The sequence below is a fragment of the Pinus tabuliformis genome, chromosome J (assembly GCF_031772625.1).
Source record: "Pinus tabuliformis cultivar Carrire ecotype Pingquan chromosome J, CPIR1, whole genome shotgun sequence".
NCBI classification, from domain to species: Eukaryota; Viridiplantae; Streptophyta; class Pinopsida; order Pinales; family Pinaceae; genus Pinus; species Pinus tabuliformis.
The window spans coordinates 447,738,701-447,760,259 of record NC_142295.1 but is presented as its reverse complement, the minus strand read 5'-3'; the positions used below and the strand labels follow the sequence as shown (position 1 = coordinate 447,760,259).

The following is a 21,559-nucleotide window of genomic DNA, read 5'->3' as shown; positions in this document are numbered from 1 at the left end:
CATTGTGGAAGATAGTCATTAGTAGAGATGTAACATTTGATGAATCCTCTTTGTTAAAATCAAATGTTGAAAGAATTGAACAGGAACAGGTATCGCCGAGTCAACGAGTTCAGTTGGAGACTAGATCTTTCGGTGACAGTCGAAAGGAAGGAGAGACTTCTGGAGACAAAGGTGTTGAAGACACAAAGGAAGCTGTTGAAGCTTCTGAACCAGTGCAAGTTTCTGAACCAGTTCAGCAACCAGTCGCTCTGAGAAGGTCTACAAGGGAAAGGAAAACTCCCAAAAGGTATGAAGATTCTGCTTCATCTGTTGCTTTGGTTACTGAAGATGAGGAACCTTCTTGTTATCAGGAAGCAGTGGATGATATAGATAGCGAGAAATGGAAAATGGCTATGGAAGAAGAAATGGACTCCTTAGCCAAGAACAATACCTGGGATCTTGTAGAGCTTCCTGAAGGGAGAAGTGTTGTTGGATGTAAATGGGTCTTCAAGCTGAAACGGAAGGTTGATGGTAGTATTGAAAGGTATAAGGCGCGACTGGTAGCGAAAGGGTATTCTCAGGTTGAAGGTATAGACTTTCATGAGATTTTTTCTCCAGTTGTAAAACTTGTTTCTATATGTACTGTGTTGGCACTAACTGCGTTGCTTAATCTTGAGTTAGAACAGTTAGATGTTAAAACAGCTTTTCAACATGGTGATTTGAACGAAGAGATATATATGGAACAACCAGAAGGTTTTGTACGAGGTCGCAGCAGAAGATTAGTTTGCAAGCTCAGGAAATCATTGTATGGTCTGAGGCAGTCTCCCAGACAATGGTACAAGAAGTTTGATTCCTTCATGGTGAGCCAGAACTTTATAAGAAGTGAGTATGATCATTGTGTGTACTTCAAAAGTTTCAATGACATGTTCATTATCTTAGCTTTGTATGTTGACGATATGCTTATTGCAAGCAAAAGCATGGAAGAGATCAACAGGTTAAAGGCTCAACTCTCTAGGACGTTTGATATGAAGGATCTTGGAGCAGCAAAACATATCTTGGGCATGGAGATACACAGAGACAGGAAAAATGGTAAGCTTTGGTTGTCACAGCAGAAGTATGTGGAGAAGGTACTTGAAAAGTTCTCTATGAATAATGTGAAACCTGTTAATGTTCCTTTAGCTTCCCATTTTAAGCTTTCTTCGGTTTTGAGTCCTAGAGCTGATGAAGAAAAGCAGTATATGTCTCATGTACCATATGCAAAAGCTGTAGGCAACTTAATGTATGCAATGGTATCTACAAGACCTGACATTTCACATGCAGCTGGAGTTGTCAGCAGGTTCATGGCAAATCCAGGTAAAGAACATTGGCAAGCAGTGAAATGGGTGCTTCGATATCTAAGAGGCACAAGTGACCATTGCATCGTCTTTAATGGTAGTGAAGGATCAGTCTGCGGATATGTAGATGCTGACTATGCCGGTGATTTGGACAAAAGAAGATCTACTACAGGTTATGTCTTTACTCTTGCAGGTGGAGCAATTAATTGGATGTCAAAGCTTCAAGAAACAGTTGTGTTGTCCACTACCGAAGCTGAATATATAGCTGCTTTATATGCCAGTAAAGAAGCAATCTGGTTAAAGGGTTTGCTCGATGAGATTGGAAGGACGCAAGAGAAAGTGAATGTACTTTGTGACAGTCAAAGCGCTATTCACTTGGCTACAAACCCTGCCTATCATAGCAGAACCAAGCACATTGATGTAAGGTATCATTTTCTGAGACATGTGATCGATGGCAGAAAAGTAGCTCTTAAAAAGGTCCATACACGAGAAAATTGTGCAGACATATTCACAAAGCCAGTTACAGTAGAGAAGCTGCGGTGGTGTTTAGCTTCTCTTGGCTTGCAGGAAAGATGATGAATGGGAAAATTGTTGTCAAGGTGGAGTTTGTTAGTTTGACAACGATTTAGTCGTTTTAGCAAATTTAGGTATAGTCAGTTCCTTGTAACGAATAAGTCTGTAACGGTTAATTAGTTGTAACTATAAAACAGGCATTTTCCCATGAAATGAAAAGCGGTGAAAACTCATTGTTAAATAAAACAGTTCGGTCCAAAATTCAGTTTTTAGCATTCGGTTTTCTTGTCTTGTTGTTTCTCTGTTTTTTTCCTTCATTTGTACAACAATTGGGGTCTTGCTGTTTCTCTGTTTTTCCCTTCATTTGATCAGCAAGAAATCCTCCCAGATGCTTTATGGATGTGGGAATTTTCCATTCCCTAATGTCTTTAATTTTGCTAGGGTCTACCTTAACTCCTTCCTGAGATACAATATGACCCAAATATTCCACCTCCTGGACTCCAAAGAAACATTTGGATCTTTTTGCATATAATTGTTTCTCCTCCAATAGTTGTAGCACCCTGTCAACATGTTCAACATGATCCTTCCAAGACTTGCTGTACATTAGTATATCATCAAAAAATACTAACACAAATTTTCTAAGGAATGGTTTGAAAATTGAATTCATCAAACCTTGAAATGTTGAAGGTGCATTGGTAAGGCCAAAAGGCATGACCAAAAATTCATAATGACCCTCATGATTTCTAAATGCTGTTTTCGGAATGTCTTCAGTCTTGATTCTAATTTGATGATATCCTGAACGAAGATCCAACTTGGTGAAGTAAATTGATCCACGCAATTCATCCAGTAATTCATTAATGACAGGAATGGGGAACTTATCTTTAATATGAGCTTGTTGAGCTCCCTATAATCCGGACACATGTGCCATGATACATCCTTCTTGTGCACCAATACTACTGGAGCATAGAAATAACTTTGACTCGGTTGAATTATACCAGTCTCTAGCATTTATGCAACCATACGTTCAATTTCACTCTTTTGAACATAGGGATATCTGTACGGCCTGATGTTTGGAAGAACACTTCCTGGAATCAGATGAATAGCATGATCATGATCACGCATAGGTGGGAGACCTTTGGGAGTCTCAAATACCTTGGAATGATTGTCCGGGACTTTTTGGAGATTTGGAGAAATAGATGATTCCGATGTGGAAACATCTAGCGAACATAATTGTGCAATTACACCTCTTTGCTCCTTTTTTAGAAGCTTTGTCATACCATTAGAGCTGATTATATTTCCTGGTTTCCCTGCAATACCCCTTAATTCAACTTCCTTTCCTTCCATAGAAAATTTGATGAAAAGTTCTTGAAAATTAAAAGCTATTGTACCCAAGGATTGTAGCCATTGGACTCCTAGTACAACATCAACACCTCCCATTGGAATGGAAAGCATTGGGCTAGTCAATACATATTCTCCCATGGATAGCTTGATATTATGACACTTTCCAGAGCAATTTATTGTTCCTCTATTTGCAATCATCACTTGACACTCTGGTGCTGGATATAGGAAGCAATTCAATTCTTTTTCTACCTTACAATGAATAAAGTTGTGGGTGCTTCCTGAATCAATCAACACTATTACGTTTTTCTTCTTGATTTGTCCTTCTATCTTGATGGTTTGAGGAGTGGTAATTCCCGCAAATGCATTACAAGATATGGTCGGATTTATTTGTTCTTCATCTAGGCTTTGTTCCTGGAGTATATCCTGTTCTTTTGACCTTTCTTGCTCCTTTTCTTCTTCCTCTTCACAATCTATGTAGAATAATTTCTTCTCAGCACACTTATGACCTTTAGTGTATTTGCTATCACAACTCTAACAAAGCCCTTTTGCTCTTTTTTCTTCCAATTGTTGTGGTGTCAACCTTATAGGTTGTGGAAGACTAGGGGCAACAACACTTTCGTCTTTATAGTTGTGAGTGGTATGCTTCTTGGTTGCCATAATTTTGCTTTCCATTTTTCTTGCTAACCTGAATGCCTTCTCTAATGAATCAGGTTCCCAAAGGCGAACATCATGTTGGATATTATCCTTTAAAGACCCTATGAACACATCAATCCTATGCTCCTCTGGAATATCTTTTACCCTTATTTCAATTTTTGGAACTCCTCAGTGTGCTCCATTATTGAACCCTTTTGTTTGAGACTTATCAATTGGCTAAAAAAAGTGTTGCTTTTTGTATCCTCATAATGTGCTATCAATTCTTCTGTAAAAATTGCCCAAGTGATAAATTGTTTACGAGAGCAAAGCCATTGATACCATACAAACTGATTTGGTTCCAAATATAAAGTTGCCATACGTACCTTTTGTGTGTTTTGCACATTATTGAGATCGAAGAATTGCTCCATCTGTAATATCCATGTGGCGGGATCCTTGCCATCAAACTTCCTCATATCGATTTTTGGAATATGGTGAGTCTTCGATCCAACATTAGAGTCTATGGAATCATGATTAACATTTCTTTTGTTCTGATCATGAGTTTCCTTTAGTACCCTTTCACCATTAGTGACCATTTCTTGTAGCAACTTATTCATATTTATCTTCAATTCTTCCATCTTATCATCCATGCCATCAATTTTAGCGTCCATGCCATTCACCTTAGCTTCCATGCCATCCATCTTAGCTTCTATGCCTTTCTTTAAACAATCCATCTTAGCTTCTACACCTTTCTTTAAACCATCCATCTTAGCTTCTACATCTTTCCTTAAACCATCCATCTTAGATTCTGTTGCTTTTTGTGCAAGTGACACTTGTTGCACTTGTTCTTGTAATTTTGATATATCATATAGCATTTCTTCTTCTTCTTCATGAGTCATGCTAGAGCTTTCAGGTTCCTTACTAGGTGTTTAAATTTTCTTTCCTCGGGGCATCAGTTACCGATAATAATTCTCTACTAGCCCTTTGAATTCCTTCAAAATAAATTTTCAAACCACTCTTAAGCAAAAAATTTAAAAGAATCTACACACCTTTTTTTTCACTTTGTAGGAGCTTGATATTGCCTCTGATGTATCTCTTTCCAATGCCACCAGCCTGATCCAATTTGGATTCTCCAAGGAAGAGTTATGCGAAATCTCCCACAGTGACCTGATTATATATTAGTTCAGTAGAGCGAACTTGTACAACGTGCCGAGAGTCACTGTTTTGTCCTTTGGCTCTGAAAAATATATACAAGAAACTACAGTCCGTCCTCTTTCTGCACCTTCTTATGAAATTTCAATCCAATTCTCAGGGAAAAAGTTATGATGATTTTCCCCAGGTCACCTGTTTGGAATGTAATTCAGGAGTCTGCAAAAAGACCAACTTCCTCAGATCATATCTCCGCAAATATAGCGCAAAAATATCTGAAATTCGGACCCGAGATTCAGCGCGATGTCTTCTCAAATTGTTTTTTTTTTTTAGCTTCTGAAACATCGTAGAAAAAAAGTTATAGCGAAAATGCCACGATGACCTGTTTGGAGCAGCGAAACCCTAGAATCCAAAGCTCTGATACCAAATGTTATGAAACCAGCTCAAGAAAAGATAGAAAAGATAGATCAACGCCTTAGAATTCAACCTCTTCGAGGGGGCAACCTCCTTTACATTACATAAATGAACAATTATTGGATGATTCAAATGACAAAACCTCCTTTCTATATATAGGAGTCTAAGGAGTCACAATATAACCTAGCCGACCTAACAATAATAATATAAAGTCACAAAAATAACGATAGAGGTATTCTATGGGGCACAGTAATAACAATATAGGGGCAATAGGGGCACAACAATATTAATAAGGGGTATAACTACAATAGTAATGGGGTAATCACTAGTATTATAGGAACCCAACATAAAACAACTCACTGAACAGGAAAATAAACCCCAAGTGGAAAAAATTCAAAACGCATAATATGAGGAAATGAAAAAGGAAAAAGAAGAGAAAAGGGAGCACATAGAAGGCAAGTCAAGCAAATCCTAAGCTCACCAATACACAAGGTGTCATAGATTTGATGTAGGAAGAACAAGTAGAGAAAACCAACACCTGTATTGAGATTGGGAATCTTAGTGACGGTGAAATACCGACAAAAGAATCAACCAAATCCAACGTTTCAAGGAAAGGTGAAGAAGATGCTACATTAGCATATTCTAAACCAAAATGGAATGATACACAATGCTTTAATGACAAGGTAGAAAATTATACTATAACCCTTGCTGATGACACTCCCAACATGAAATGCAATCAGGAAACCTCAGTGACATGAGATGCTCAAGTAATAATCCAGGAAAAATAAAATGAGGGAGAGAAAACACCTATACAAGGCTAGACCTTTACTTTAGAAACTAAAGCAACATCTAAGGACCAAATTTCACTGATGGAACATCTCCACACCTTGGGTAGCCTTAACAACGCCGTGTCATGGAAATACCAACCAATTCTTGAACAAATTAATGAAGCTACAAATGTGGAGTCCATTTCATATCATCGGAAAAGGCAATCCATTATTCAAATAACACAAAGGAAGTGGAAAATAACAATAGATAATCTCTTACTCTACATATTTAAGGAGAATTTATTCGATGTCAGAAGGACCAGATTATTAAACCAATATCAATAGGTATAGCTATCTCCCACGCCCCATTAGACAAGGAAAAAAAAGAGGAAATGGAATTGGAGAATGCACGAGAGGAGTTAGCTTCACTCCAACATTGAAGGAGCTAAAGGTGATGCCAATTTTATAGAAGATGTAATGGAAGAACGTTGGAAGTATCAAGAAAGCTAGGACACATTTATTGCAAAGCGTAGTCAATTTTTAGGAAGAGAAAGTCTAGTTTTCTGTGGTATATAAAGAAGTAATTCAATGAAAGGAAAGAGGTTCCAAGGTGCTAAACCACCCCTCCCACATTTACCCAGTTTCACCGACCTTCTGGGATGCCGAGTTAAACATGAGAGGAGGAGATATTATAACATGACTCGAAATCCTAGATCCAATTAAGGAAGTGGGGCCGACAACTAGAACTTACCAACCACAATTTGACATCCTACAGGGCTTACAGGACACCCACGAGCTAAACAAGCACTCCAAGTTCCCAAACCTTGAGCTAGATTGTTGTTTTTGTGACCTGGGCCCACAACGGCATGCATGATAAGGCCTCCATGTAGTTATAGGCCTCCAATCGCATGCATAAGCATGTAAGGGTGCAATTATAGTCCAAAATTTCTAGTTCAAAGGGTGCGGTCCCAGATTCTCAGCCACCATTCTAGGTCAACCTCTATACCATTGCCAAAAATTCAATGAGACTTTCCAGAATGACAAATAACATCAATACAAAGCCATTCATAAAAAAAATTAATCAAAGACTTGACCTATCTAGGCCTAACCATGATAGTTGTTTCATCAAACATATGATAGACATGTAATCTATAGTTCATGAATGAATATGTGAACATAGGGATCTAATACTTATCTAAGAATCATGAAGAAGGTCTAATGCCCTCCCATAATAGTTGCAATAACATGTGTTTGTTCATGCATTCATTAAGCATTCATCAGATAATAAAATATATCAGGAGCCATAGACAATATACATCATATAACCAACAAATGAAAAACATATAAACCATGATAGAGTAGCCATCAAAGCCACATAATCTCAAGTATAAGTACTCATAAAATATGGTAGGAAAATATCTCTTATTAACATATGCAAAATCCAACCAAGTTAGGGACTTCCACATACCACCCAACCATAGATTGGGTTGAACCAAATCTCTCTTTCAGCCAATCACCCCCACTCCATATTCTAAGCGTGAATGCGAGATCTCATGGAATTAACAAAACAAAACCAAAGCAGGGCTTCCAGGGGCCAAACCACCTTAACCCTCAACCAGTGATTCCACCTCATGGTCGAACATCATTAACACCAATGAAATCGGTCTCCACCCAGTTGTCCAGGGCTCAAGGAACTAGTAACTCAACCCACAACCTTCTAGGGCTCTAGAGCATTTGTCCAACATGGCTCCAGGATTAGTAACTCAACCCACTAAGGGCTCCATAGCATTTGTCCAACCTAGGCTCAAGGGCTAGTAATTCAACCCAAGCTATTACGTGCCTTCCAGAGCATTTGTTCCAACCCACATCCATAAGGAACTATGAGCACCAACTAGAACACAATCAAGTGGGAAAACCCACAACGCCATGGCTATCTAGAAAATGTAAAGGCAAGGCTAAAACCACTTTCAATATAGGAAATCTTCCATCCCAATGACAACTCATAACTAAATAATCACATGCATATACCATGCATCCATAAATAAGCAAGGAAATCACACACACAACCTGTTACCTGCAAAGAAATCCAGTTGTAGTCCTCGATCCACCTATTCCCTTGCACTTTCCTACTTTCCTTTGCCTTCTTTCTCCAAATCTAAAGCATGTCAAAATCCTCCAAGAGTGCTCCAAGAATAAGTGTGCAAGAGTATGAGAGAATGAGAGAATGAGAGAATAGAGAGAGAGCTCCCAAACTGAACTGACAAAATCCTGTGAACTGATCCCGAAAAGCCTTTTTTTTATCATAGAGGCCTCTAATTTCTTCATTTTCCTTCAATTTCTGTCTCATGCAAATAGTGAACTTTCATCTCCATTTTCTCCCATTTTACTTTATTTCATAAGTAAAATGCCAATTATGCCTCTTTTCCTTTTCAAATGCCTTTACCAATTTCCATAGCCACAAATAAACCAAAAATGACACCCCACTAGGATGTTTTTCCCACCATTCTACTTGCAATACATGTCCCATGACCTTGGTCTTATATATATATTTTTTACATGAAAAATCAACCAGGGGATGTTACAAACCCCTCCCCATTGGGGGAACATTGTCCTTAGTGTTCTATGACACCTATGACCAACAAATTGTTGAAAACAAAACTTACTACTCATGGAGCTTTATAATCCAACTTGTTGCAGTATTTACAATGACCACTGCTGAAAACATGACAATCATATCATTTATTGGAGCTTTATAACACAACTCTTTACAACATTTACAATCATAACCACATATACTTATGCATATTTACTTCAACCAACAAATAATCATACTTTCTATGGAGATTTATAACCACAACTCGATACAATATTTATAATAATATACACATATGCATATGCATATTTGCTTTAACCAACAAATAAAAGGATACGGTGCCCACATTAGTCAAAATCTAGAGGCTCACACGTCCACCTTGAAATTAATACCAGGATTCACCTCCTTCCTAGGAAGTCCTAAATCCACTACCAAAGTCAAACTTGCATTCAATGTCCAACGCTACAATCTTGCACTACTTTGTCTGATTCCATTTGGCAATGATAATGACCAAAACATATTCATTCCTCTGCTACACAGTCCCTCGGGCAATCCGATCACCCCCTTCCATGCATTCACTCACCTCCAAGTTCCGTAGACATCGCCTTCTCTGCTACGTAGTCCCTTGGGTGATCCATCCCTTGGCAAGGTTTACTTTCATCGGAAGGTCCAAAAACCAAGGTATATCCTTCCGTCAAAACCATCATACTAGTCATAGCATGCTCATGGAACTCAATGGACACTATTGGGTACCAGTGTCCCACAATGGCCCTGCTCCTGAACTACTTTACCTGCATATTTCTACTTGCTCCAATTCCTTTTGCTACTGTTGATAATTCTTGCAGTCAGTTTCAACAACCCAAACAAGGCATTTTCAACGCTTTCCTATACCAAGCACATAATTTGCATTAGATTAAAATAAATTGAAATAAATTCAAATCATACCTCATTCGTAGCTCGTTAATAAGGTACACTTGCAATTCTACTTACTTCATGTCACAACAAGTCAAATTAGCTCTTTGTTCAAATCATCATGTATAAACATATCACATGTAGTTAGCTCAAGACAAAACCCTCATAAATGGAAACATAAATCACATGTAACCATCATAAATCATAATCATATGCATACTTAAAACTGAAATAAAATATTGATACTTATCTTTCAATCAATTTTTTACTTCTACCTTAGTTCTTTGTCATTTTTGTACACACACTAGATTAGTTTCCACATCCAGAAAGCACCCAATAACCTTCTCTCCTCTTCAATCACATACACACACACACACATTATACATCACAACACATACAACCACACACGGTGTACCACACAATACATACACCTACACCTGATGTACAACACAATACATATACATACATAGAGTACAACATAATGAATACACATGTCACGATACAATGACTACACAATGCACATAACTCAATACCACATGTACCCAACACAACATGTACGACATGTACACGATACCACATGTACAACATGCATGCAACACCATGTGTACAACATGTACACAACACCACATGTACATCATGTGCATAACACCACATGTACACAACGCCACCTACACAACGTGTACACATCACCACATGTACACAACACCACCTACACAACATGCACACAACATCACGTATACACAACATCACCTACACAATGTGTGCACAACACCACTTGCATAGTGCGTACACAACACCATGTGCACATAGAACCACATGTACAACATGTACATAGCACCGCACACACACAACACCACGTGCACAACATGTACATAGCACCACATGTACACAACACCGCGTGTACAACATGTACACAACACCGTATGTATGACGTATACACCACATGTACACAACACCACATATACAACATATACACAACACCACATACGTAACATGTACATACCACCCTATATACACAACACTACATGTACAACATGTACAAAATATACACAACAATAATACTTCACATCAGATACCACACTGTCTCTACCAAGCAACCTTTCCTCCAATGTCTTTCCACTATCCATGCTTGTCTCAACATATTGCAGATTACACTACTTTCATTTCGTTGATGTATCCTTCAGCGTTACCTACCATAACATAAACATAGTCATAGTACAAGCACATAATATTAATTCATATCCAAATGATACTGACCTCATAGATCTATTAGGGCTACTATTCCCACTTGATTCCTCATAGCCATAAACCTCTTCATGCCATTCACCTGCATAAACAATCATTCCTCCACAAGCATGATCCCTGACGACCCTGTCAGACAATGTAATGCATATATACATTAGCATAAAACAATCATGATCCTTGACGACCTTATCAGACAAAGACATATATACATATATACATATAAACATTAGCATAAGATAATCATGATCCATGATGACCTTGTCAGACAATGACATTCTTACATACATATATATACATATATACATATTAGCATAATCATGATCACAACATAATTACCAGTGCTCATAAGGTCAAGGACAAGAGAACTCCCTTTCTCTATGCACAACATGCACAACAATTCCCAACATAGCCAAGGCATCTGATGCCTCAAATCCATTTACTTTACCTTTCATGTTACCTTTCTCATGACTATCCTGCCACCGTCCATTTATCCCAATGGACCCAACCAATTTAATTGGTTATCATATTCTTTCTTTCAACTACCCTCCTACATGCACTAGGATTCATCCAGGTCTTTCATTACCTATTGGGTTTCATTAAGCTTTCCCTAAGTTCAATTAACTTTCCTCTTTCCCCAACCAATTTCCATGACCCTCAAAACATAAAAGGCAAGAGCAAGAAACAACAAGAAGAAAACCATTAAAAATTAATTACGCCGTAAGGCGTTCCCATCTGAAATGGACTCCCCCAGCTGCCCCCGTGTCTTATTGTTCACCCTTAGATGGATGGTGTTAGACGATTGAACGAATTTCGATCGTTGATCGAAAACTAAAATAAAACTGCAATAAAAAAACGGGGAGAAAATGGGCAGGTAAAGCGGTTCGGTATGACTCTGAGTCCCTTCATTGTGCGGGTTCGCATGGCATTTGCTAGGTATCGATTACCAGTTCGCGGAAGAGAATCTCAGAGCTGCTCCTGAAATACATTGGAACAAACGCGTACTCGTTGCAATGGTCCCTGCTGCCTTGCGGCAGGTAATGGGGGACTAATAAAATAGCCATGGCAATGGCAGCGAGAAACGATCATAAGAAGAAAAATGGTGTTGTCAGTGAAACCAGTTCTCGAAATTTCCAACAGATGCAAAGCTACAACAGATACTCTGAAAACGAAAGAAGGGAATGATGGGTTGGTAAAAAGTTTGTGTAAACAGGGTCGGTTGAGGGAATCACTGCGCATTTTGCAGGACATGGTTGAGAATGGGATTTGGCCATACTCCTCTACTTACGATTCTCTGTTGCAGGGATGCCTGAATGCTAAATCTCTTCCAGATGCCAAACTAGTCCATGCCCACATGGTTCAAACGCAATTTGAATGCCAGGATATCTCGCTAGGAAATAAACTGGTTAGTATATACGTTAAGTTAGGGAGCCTCATAGAGGCTCGCAGGGTTTTTGATGAAATGCCTCTGAAAAATGTGGTCTCGTGGACCGCCATGATTGCAGCTTATGCCCGGCACGAGCATGCTCAGGAGGCCTTGGGATTTTTTCATGAAATGCAAGATATGGGTTTACAGCCCAATCATTTTACCTTTTCCAGCATTCTCCCGGCGTGTACTGATTTGGAAGTCCTGAGGGAAGTTCATGGTGAAATTCGTAAGGGTGGATTCGAAACGAATGTGTTTGTGGGAAATGGACTTGTGGATATGTATGCCAAACACGGGTTTATTGAGTTTGCACGCGAATTGTTTGACAAAATGCCTCAACGAGATGTTGTCTCATGGAATGCTATGGTTGCAGGCTATGTACAGAATGGACTGGTCGGTGATGCCCTGAAGTTGTTTCAAGAGATGCCCAAACGAGATGTCATTTCATGGAATACAATGATTGCAGGGTATGCGCAGTGTGGGGATGTGGAAAACGCGGTGGAGCTGTTTGAGAAAATGCCTGGACATAATTTGGTTTCATGGAATACTATGATTGCAGGGTATGTGCAGAATGGATATGTTAAAGAGGCCTTCGAGCTCTTTCAGATCATGCCTGAAAGAAATGTGATCTCGTGGAATGCAGTGATTTCTGGATTTGCACAGAATGGGCAAGTTGAAGAGGCTCTAAACTTGTTTAAGACAATGCCTGAATCTAATGTTGTCTCGTGGAATGCAATGATTGGAGGATATTCACAGAATGGGCAAGCTGAAAATGCCCTGAAACTTTTTGGACGGATGCAAATGGTAAATATAAAACCGAATACAGAAACCTTTTGTCATTGTCTTACCTGCATGTTCAGCTTTGGCAGCTCTGGAACGAGGCAGTGAAGCCCATGAAGTAGTAATTAGAAGTGGGTTTCATTCTGATGTGCTTGTGGGAAATACCCTTGTAGGCATGTATGCAAAATGTGGGAGCACAGAAGATGCACGCAAGGTGTTTAACAGAATGCGCCAACAAGACACTGCTTCCTGGTCTGCAATGATTGTAGGGTATGCAATAAATGGATGTGCCAAGGAGTCCCTGGAACTCTTTGAACAAATGCAATTCACTGGCATAAAGCCTGACCGTGTTACTTTTGTGGGTGTTTTGTCTGCTTGCTGCCATGCAGGGTTAGTGGACGAGGGAAGGCAATACTTTGATGTCATGACTCGATTTTATCACATTACTCCTGCAATGGAGCACTATGGCTGTATGATAGACCTTCTTGGCCGGGCAGGGTGCTTGGATGAGGCAAACGACCTTATTAACAAAATGCCATTTAAACCGGATGCTGACATGTGGGGTTCGTTTCTCAGTGCCTGCAGAACGCATAACAATATAGACCTCGGAGAAAAGGCAGCACAACACCTTATTGAGCTGAATCCCCAAAATCCAGCACCGTATGTACTGTTGTCAAACATCTATGCAGCAGCTGGTAGGTGGGATGACATTGGCAGTGTGCGGAACAGGATGAAAGAAAGGAAGGTGAAAAAGAAACCCGGTTGCAGTTGGATTGTTATTAACAAACAGGTCCATGCTTTCCTCGTAGGGGGATAGACTACTCCCACAAAGAGAAACAATTTATGCGAAGTTGAAACTTTGTCTGATCAGATGAATGCTGTGGCATATACAGCCAACGTGGGAATTCTACCAAATGGTTTTGAGGAGTAAAAGGATGACGTTCGTTTCCACCATACCCAACATGGGATTTCTACCAAATGGTTTTGAGTAAAAGGATCACGATCTTTCCCACCATAGCAAAATCTGGTCATCGCATTTGGACTCTGGACTTTATAACATGTTCAGTTCTCCTAAGACAGTCGTACATGTACAGAAGAACCTTTTTAAGTTCTAGTCATTGTCACTCTGCTATGAAGTCCATGCCCAAGCTTCTTATGCAGGAGATTGTCGTGAGGGATGCTCATTGTTTCTATTGTTTCAACAAGAAACTGTGTTCTTGTAGAGATAGTTGTGGATGTCTCGAGCATTGAGTGAATGAACCCTGAGTTAGTGAAAAAAGAAAAACCCAGTAAAACAAGCCATAAGCATTGGTTTGCATAATGACCAAGCTTATGCATGTTGGCAAATCTTGCACTGGTGAAGATGGGCAGTGTTCCACTGTGGATTACGACTTGCCTACTAGTCAAGCTTATTTACGTAATCAATTATGATTGGTAGCCATGGAATAGCCGTTAAATTTTGGTTGCATGATGACCAAGCTTATATATGTTGGCAATCTTGCATTGGTGATGATGAGCAGTGTTCCTCTGCGGATTATGACTTTCCTACCAATCAAGCTTATCTATATTCTCTATCATGGATGTGTAGCCAAGGAATAGGTGTTATATTTTCTATTTAATATATGTAGCATTTCAATGTCCAGAACATATTTTCACTTTACCATTGTGTTATCAGAGTTATGAAGCACGGTTAAATTGACAGGAAGATACGTACTCATAGGTTGGGAGAAACAGAGAACCATTCTTTTATGATATTTATGTAACATGGATAAATAAACAGGTAACTATATATTTAGAGAGCTCTATGAGCAAATTTTGGGGATGGCAAACTAAAATTCACCAACATGGAAGTACCATTGCAGTAGTAAAACATGCAATTGGATAATGACAAGAAGCCAAAGATGGTGATGTTTGTAGCAAAGACAAAGGGCGCTATTACATGTAGGGATTTGGAGATTTGGATTCAAAGCCAACTTCCAAATTAATAAAGCTTTTGGTATAGGGAATTTTTTATAATGTACTTATATTTCGGATCTGTTATGTATGTGGGTGTAAATAAACAGTTTTTGATTGTATTTGAAGATAGAATAAATCCGTAATTGTATAAATGTATTGATAGATAAATAATTGATAGAATGATGAATACTACAATGAGGGCGCTCGTTATAAATATCTAAGTCGGGTGTTCTTCCACTAATATCTAAGTCGGGTGTTCTTCCACTAATGGACATATTTTTTTAATAAGACATATTTCATCTAAGTAATTAACTATTTATTATGTTTACGCCGTAAGGCGTTCCCATCTGAAATGGACTCCCCCAGCTGCCCCCGTGTCTTATTGTTCACCCTTAGATCGTTGATCGAAAACTAAAATAAAACTGAAATAAAAAAACGGGGAGAAAAGGGGCAGGTAAAGCGGTTCGGTATGACTCGAGTGGCATTTGCTAGGTATCGATTACCAGTTCGCGGAAGAGAATCTCAGAGCTAAGAGCGAGCTGCTCCTGAAATCGAACCCTGTTCGCAAGAATTCCCAAAGATCCATATGACCGAGCCATTGCTCGTTTCTGGGCTGCCTCGTTTATTGAGTTTGCACGCGAATTGTTTGACAAAATGCCTCAACGAGATGTTGTCTCATGGAATGCTATGGTTGCAGGCTATGTACAGAATGGACTGGTCGGTGATGCCCTGAAGTTGTTTCAAGAGATGCCCAAACGAGATGCCATTTCATGGAATACAATGATTGCAGGGTATGCGCAGTGTGGGGATGTGGAAAACGCGGTGGAGCTGTTTGAGAAAATGCCTGGACATAATTTGGTTTCATGGAATACTATGATTGCAGGGTATGTGCAGAATGGATATGTTAAAGAGGCCTTCGAGCTCTTTCAGATCATGCCTGAAAGAAATGTGATCTCGTGGAATGCAGTGATTTCTGGATTTGCACAGAATGGGCAAGTTGAAGAGGCTCTAAACTTGTTTAAGACAATGCCTGAATCTAATGTTGTCTCCTGGAATGCAATGATTGGAGGATATTCACAGAATGGGCAAGCTGAAAATGCCCTGAAACTTTTTGGACGGATGCAAATGGTAAATATAAAACCGAATACAGAAACCTTTTGTCATTGTCTTACCTGCATGTTCAGCTTTGGCAGCTCTGGAACGAGGCAGTGAAGCCCATGAAGTAGTAATTAGAAGTGGGTTTCATTCTGATGTGCTTGTGGGAAATACCCTTGTAGGCATGTATGCAAAATGTGGGAGCACAGAAGATGCACGCAAGGTGTTTAACAGAATGCGCCAACAAGACACTGCTTCCTGGTCTGCAATGATTGTAGGGTATGCAATAAATGGATGTGCCAAGGAGTCCCTGGAACTCTTTGAACAAATGCAATTCACTGGCATAAAGCCTGACCGTGTTACTTTTGTGGGTGTTTTGTCTGCTTGCTGCCATGCAGGGTTAGTGGACGAGGGAAGGCAATACTTTGATGTCATGACTCGATTTTATCACATTACTCCTGCAATGGAGCACTATGGCTGTATGATAGACCTTCTTGGCCGGGCAGGGTGCTTGGATGAGGCAAACGACCTTATTAACAAAATGCCATTTAAACCGGATGCTGACATGTGGGGTTCGTTTCTCAGTGCCTGCAGAACGCATAACAATATAGACCTCGGAGAAAAGGCAGCACAACACCTTATTGAGCTGAATCCCCAAAATCCAGCACCGTATGTACTGTTGTCAAACATCTATGCAGCAGCTGGTAGGTGGGATGACATTGGCAGTGTGCGGAACAGGATGAAAGAAAGGAAGGTGAAAAAGAAACCCGGTTGCAGTTGGATTGTTATTAACAAACAGGTCCATGCTTTCCTCGTAGGGGGATAGACTACTCCCACAAAGAGAAACAATTTATGCGAAGTTGAAACTTTGTCTGATCAGATGAATGCTGTGGCATATACAGCCAACGTGGGAATTCTACCAAATGGTTTTGAGGAGTAAAAGGATGACGTTCGTTTCCACCATACCCAACATGGGATTTCTACCAAATGGTTTTGAGTAAAAGGATCACGATCTTTCCCACCATAGCAAAATCTGGTCATCGCATTTGGACTCTGGACTTTATAACATGTTCAGTTCTCCTAAGACAGTCGTACATGTACAGAAGAACCTTTTTAAGTTCTAGTCATTGTCACTCTGCTATGAAGTCCATGCCCAAGCTTCTTATGCAGGAGATTGTCGTGAGGGATGCTCATTGTTTCTATTGTTTCAACAAGAAACTGTGTTCTTGTAGAGATAGTTGTGGATGTCTCGAGCATTGAGTGAATGAACCCTGAGTTAGTGAAAAAAGAAAAACCCAGTAAAACAAGCCATAAGCATTGGTTTGCATAATGACCAAGCTTATGCATGTTGGCAAATCTTGCACTGGTGAAGATGGGCAGTGTTCCACTGTGGATTACGACTTGCCTACTAGTCAAGCTTATTTACGTAATCAATTATGATTGGTAGCCATGGAATAGCCGTTAAATTTTGGTTGCATGATGACCAAGCTTATATATGTTGGCAATCTTGCATTGGTGATGATGAGCAGTGTTCCTCTGCGGATTATGACTTTCCTACCAATCAAGCTTATCTATATTCTCTATCATGGATGTGTAGCCAAGGAATAGGTGTTATATTTTCTATTTAATATATGTAGCATTTCAATGTCCAGAACATATTTTCACTTTACCATTGTGTTATCAGAGTTATGAAGCACGGTTAAATTGACAGGAAGATACGTACTCATAGGTTGGGAGAAACAGAGAACCATTCTTTTATGATATTTATGTAACATGGATAAATAAACAGGTAACTATATATTTAGAGAGCTCTATGAGCAAATTTTGGGGATGGCAAACTAAAATTCACCAACATGGAAGTACCATTGCAGTAGTAAAACATGCAATTGGATAATGACAAGAAGCCAAAGATGGTGATGTTTGTAGCAAAGACAAAGGGCGCTATTACATGTAGGGATTTGGAGATTTGGATTCAAAGCCAACTTCCAAATTAATAAAGCTTTTGGTATAGGGAATTTTTTATAATGTACTTATATTTCGGATCTGTTATGTATGTGGGTGTAAATAAACAGTTTTTGATTGTATTTGAAGATAGAATAAATCCGTAATTGTATAAATGTATTGATAGATAAATAATTGATAGAATGATGAATACTACAATGAGGGCGCTCGTTATAAATATCTAAGTCGGGTGTTCTTCCACTAATATCTAAGTCGGGTGTTCTTCCACTAATGGACATATTTTTTTAATAAGACATATTTCATCTAAGTAATTAACTATTTATTATGTTTACGCCGTAAGGCGTTCCCATCTGAAATGGACTCCCCCAGCTGCCCCCGTGTCTTATTGTTCACCCTTAGATCGTTGATCGAAAACTAAAATAAAACTGAAATAAAAAAACGGGGAGAAAAGGGGCAGGTAAAGCGGTTCGGTATGACTCGAGTGGCATTTGCTAGGTATCGATTACCAGTTCGCGGAAGAGAATCTCAGAGCTAAGAGCGAGCTGCTCCTGAAATCGAACCCTGTTCGCAAGAATTCCCAAAGATCCATATGACCGAGCCATTGCTCGTTTCTGGGCTGCCTCGTTTATTGAGTTTGCACGCGAATTGTTTGACAAAATGCCTCAACGAGATGTTGTCTCATGGAATGCTATGGTTGCAGGCTATGTACAGAATGGACTGGTCGGTGATGCCCTGAAGTTGTTTCAAGAGATGCCCAAACGAGATGCCATTTCATGGAATACAATGATTGCAGGGTATGCGCAGTGTGGGGATGTGGAAAACGCGGTGGAGCTGTTTGAGAAAATGCCTGGACATAATTTGGTTTCATGGAATACTATGATTGCAGGGTATGTGCAGAATGGATATGTTAAAGAGGCCTTCGAGCTCTTTCAGATCATGCCTGAAAGAAATGTGATCTCGTGGAATGCAGTGATTTCTGGATTTGCACAGAATGGGCAAGTTGAAGAGGCTCTAAACTTGTTTAAGACAATGCCTGAATCTAATGTTGTCTCCTGGAATGCAATGATTGGAGGATATTCACAGAATGGGCAAGCTGAAAATGCCCTGAAACTTTTTGGACGGATGCAAATGGTAAATATAAAACCGAATACAGAAACCTTTTGTCATTGTCTTACCTGCATGTTCAGCTTTGGCAGCTCTGGAACGAGGCAGTGAAGCCCATGAAGTAGTAATTAGAAGTGGGTTTCATTCTGATGTGCTTGTGGGAAATACCCTTGTAGGCATGTATGCAAAATGTGGGAGCACAGAAGATGCACGCAAGGTGTTTAACAGAATGCGCCAACAAGACACTGCTTCCTGGTCTGCAATGATTGTAGGGTATGCAATAAATGGATGTGCCAAGGAGTCCCTGGAACTCTTTGAACAAATGCAATTCACTGGCATAAAGCCTGACCGTGTTACTTTTGTGGGTGTTTTGTCTGCTTGCTGCCATGCAGGGTTAGTGGACGAGGGAAGGCAATACTTTGATGTCATGACTCGATTTTATCACATTACTCCTGCAATGGAGCACTATGGCTGTATGATAGACCTTCTTGGCCGGGCAGGGTGCTTGGATGAGGCAAACGACCTTATTAACAAAATGCCATTTAAACCGGATGCTGACATGTGGGGTTCGTTTCTCAGTGCCTGCAGAACGCATAACAATATAGACCTCGGAGAAAAGGCAGCACAACACCTTATTGAGCTGAATCCCCAAAATCCAGCACCGTATGTACTGTTGTCAAACATCTATGCAGCAGCTGGTAGGTGGGATGACATTGGCAGTGTGCGGAACAGGATGAAAGAAAGGAAGGTGAAAAAGAAACCCGGTTGCAGTTGGATTGTTATTAACAAACAGGTCCATGCTTTCCTCGTAGGGGGATAGACTACTCCCACAAAGAGAAACAATTTATGCGAAGTTGAAACTTTGTCTGATCAGATGAATGCTGTGGCATATATAGCCAACGTGGGAATTCTACCAAATGGTTTTGAGGAGTAAAAGGATGACGTTCGTTTCCACCATACCCAACATGGGATTTCTACCAAATGGTTTTGAGTAAAAGGATCACGATCTTTCCCACCATAGCAAAATCTGGTCATCGCATTTGGACTCTGGACTTTATAACATGTTCAGTTCTCCTAAGACAGTCGTACATGTACAGAAGAACCTTTTTAAGTTCTAGTCATTGTCACTCTGCTATGAAGTCCATGCCCAAGCTTCTTATGCAGGAGATTGTCGTGAGGGATGCTCATTGTTTCTATTGTTTCAACAAGAAACTGTGTTCTTGTAGAGATAGTTGTGGATGTCTCGAGCATTGAGTGAATGAACCCTGAGTTAGTGAAAAAAGAAAAACCCAGTAAAACAAGCCATAAGCATTGGTTTGCATAATGACCAAGCTTATGCATGTTGGCAAATCTTGCACTGGTGAAGGTGGGCAGTGTTCCACTGTGGATTACGACTTGCCTACTAGTCAAGCTTATTTACGTAATCAATTATGATTGGTAGCCATGGAATAGCCGTTAAATTTTGGTTGCATGATGACCAAGCTTATATATGTTGGCAATCTTGCATTGGTGATGATGAGCAGTGTTCCTCTGCGGATTATGACTTTCCTACCAATCAAGCTTATCTATATTCTCTATCATGGATGTGTAGCCAAGGAATAGGTGTTATATTTTCTATTTAATATATGTAGCATTTCAATGTCCAGAACATATTTTCACTTTACCATTGTGTTATCAGAGTTATGAAGCACGGTTAAATTGACAGGAAGATACGTACTCATAGGTTGGGAGAAACAGAGAACCATTCTTTTATGATATTTATGTAACATGGATAAATAAACAGGTAACTATATATTTAGAGAGCTCTATGAGCAAATTTTGGGGATGGCAAACTAAAATTCACCAACATGGAAGTACCATTGCAGTAGTAAAACATGCAATTGGATAATGACAAGAAGCCAAAGATGGTGATGTTTGTAGCAAAGACAAAGGGCGCTATTACATGTAGGGATTTGGAGATTTGGATTCAAAGCCAACTTCCAAATTAATAAAGCTTTTGGTATAGGGAATTTTTTATAATGTACTTATATTTCGGATCTGTTATGTATGTGGGTGTAAATAAACAGTTTTTGATTGTATTTGAAGATAGAATAAATCCGTAATTGTATAAATGTATTGATAGATAAATAATTGATAGAATGATGAATACTACAATGAGGGCGCTCGTTATAAATATCTAAGTCGGGTGTTCTTCCACTAATATCTAAGTCGGGTGTTCTTCCACTAATGGACATATTTTTTTAATAAGACATATTTCATCTAAGTAATTAACTATTTATTATGTTTACGCCGTAAGGCGTTCCCATCTGAAATGGACTCCCCCAGCTGCCCCTGTGTCTTATTGTTCACCCTTAGATCGTTG

The 21,559-nt window shown here is 39.5% G+C and overlaps 3 pseudogenes; all 3 read left to right on the top strand.

The window, feature by feature from the left end:
* The first annotated feature begins 11,651 nt into the window (after positions 1-11,651).
* On the top strand, positions 11,652-14,657 carry LOC149227743 (pentatricopeptide repeat-containing protein At2g13600-like; annotated as a pseudogene).
* Positions 14,658-15,505: 848 nt separating this feature from the next.
* On the top strand, positions 15,506-17,717 carry LOC149227742 (pentatricopeptide repeat-containing protein At2g13600-like; annotated as a pseudogene).
* Positions 17,718-18,565: 848 nt separating this feature from the next.
* Positions 18,566-20,777, top strand: LOC149227741 (pentatricopeptide repeat-containing protein At2g13600-like; annotated as a pseudogene).
* The last annotated feature ends 782 nt before the right edge of the window (positions 20,778-21,559 follow it).